The sequence below is a fragment of the Lontra canadensis genome, unplaced genomic scaffold (genome assembly GCF_010015895.1).
Source record: "Lontra canadensis isolate GAN:19392208 unplaced genomic scaffold, GSC_riverotter_1.0 scaffold77, whole genome shotgun sequence".
Classification (NCBI taxonomy): Eukaryota; Metazoa; Chordata; class Mammalia; order Carnivora; family Mustelidae; genus Lontra; species Lontra canadensis.
In genome coordinates, this window is record NW_022631071.1 from 3,137,755 (window position 1) to 3,139,846 (window position 2,092).

The 2,092-nt window shown below is 35.0% G+C and overlaps 1 pseudogene; it reads right to left on the minus strand.

The window, feature by feature from the left end:
* Window positions 1–473: 473 nt before the first annotated feature.
* Window positions 474–1,131, minus strand: LOC116881799 (annotated as a pseudogene).
* Between the last annotated feature and the right edge of the window lie 961 nt (window positions 1,132–2,092).

Below are 2,092 nucleotides of genomic sequence, written 5' to 3' on the forward strand. Positions count from 1 at the left end.
ACACCTTCCATTCACTTGCTATAGACTTTCTTACAAGCAGAAATATGGAATTAATTTCTGTAAGTTCTCTTGCTCTCAAGTGTATTTTTTTTTCAAAAGTCAGAGACAAAATCTCAAACTACAAGTATAATATTGAATGAGGCATGCTCAATCAATGGTTTAGTATTATAAGGCAGGCTTATACTTATATTTCTATCTTGGTAACTTCAACTGTAGATGAGATGATTTCTACTGATATGACAAGAAAAATTGTTATTGAGTAAATACAGAATCTAATAGCCCATTTGTGTAGCAGAAATCACTGATAGATGTGAACTCCATGACTTAGGAGCCATTTTCAAGTTTAAGACACAATTCCTTTCTTTTTTTTTTTTTTTCATCCAGTAAGAATACATAACTTAATTAGTGTTAGAAACAGTACAAATTTCAAAACAAGGTGCAGTTGTTCTTCTGAAACACCAAAAAAGGTCCTCCTTTTCAGATGGTTACATTGTTAATTCCATAATAGCATTTACAATATCATTACTCTTGTTCTTCAGGAATCAGGCTGCCTTCGCTCATGACACATTTACTTGTGATATGACTAATTCTATGTCCTTAACCTCTGAACCTGTTTCATCAACCTCTTTCTCTTCACTCTCCTCTTGTACAGTTGGAGTCATGTATTTTCTTGAATGTTTGAGACATCTTCACCTTGAAATTTAAATTTCTCAGCAGTAGCTAGTTGTGCTTGCTGAGATAGATCTTCAGTCTTGGTTTCCCCCCAAAAGTATGCAGGTGCCTGAAGCTGGGTTATTGTAGACATTAGTTTTGTGATGACAAAGAGGATATTCTTAGATTTCCAGATAATGACTCTAGTAACCACTATAACCTGTTGATGATCCAGTTTATACAGAGCTTCCATGCTTTCTTTTCACTCCAGCTCTGTTTTGCCTTACTGACTGGTTCTCCATCAATTTCAGCTGCTACTGATAGTTGAGCTTGTTGTGTGGTTGCTTATGTGGAATCCTGTTCTTCAAGTTCTGGTGCACATTCATCACTGTTGGATTCTGTTCCAGATCCTGTCTTAGCCTGGTGCTGTGACACCTCCTGCTTTGTAGCAAGAATAGTTTCTGTGGCTTCACCTGGCATTTTGTGCAGGGAACACAGAACCAAGATGGAGACAGCAAGAGCAAGACACCTTTTCATTCAATGTATGGACAAAACAACAAGCATGTGCAAAATAGAACACTCAAGATCAGCAGAATATCCCTTAATGGGATTTAAGCTGAAAAGTTTTAAAATTCATAATATATAGATAATAGTTCTCTTATATAAAGCATAGTGTTTATTATAAAGCTGAGTAATTTACATCATGCAAATAAACTTATAGGAATTGACCACTTATATGGCAAACAAACAAATCTTAGCATAATAATTACAATTAAGAAGAATAAATTAACCATGGCTATGTATTCTTTAAATTGCCAAGAGAAATACTTAAAAAATTTACATAGTGTTTTTAATCAGATTTTTTTATATAAACATTTGTACATTTCAAAATGGGCATTATAACTTGTGACAGTATATACTATTTTCTTAATGCCACTTTTGAAAATTCTCAGATCTCAGGAGAACATCTTTTTAAGAGGCAAACATTTATTAAAAAAAAACATTATTCTGTATTTTCATTGTTAGTGTATAAGAAAGCCACTGATTTCTGTACATTGACTTTGTATCCTGTTTACACTGTTGGTGGGAATGCAAGTTGGTGCAGCCACTTTGGAAAACAGTGTGGAAATTCCTCAAGAAATTAAAAATAGAGCTTCCCTGTGACCCTGCAATTGCACTACTGGGTATTTATCCCAAAGATACAGATGTAGTGAAAAGAAGGGCCATCTGTACCCCAATGTTTATAGCAGAAATGGCCATGGTTGACAAACTGTGGAAAGAACCAAGATGCCCTTCAAAGGATGAATGGATAAGGAAGATGTGTTCCATATACACTATGGAGTATTATGCCTCCATCAGAAAGGATGAATACCCAATTTTGTAGCAACATGGATGGGACTGGAAGAGATTATGCTGAGTGAAATAAGTGAAGCAGAGAGTC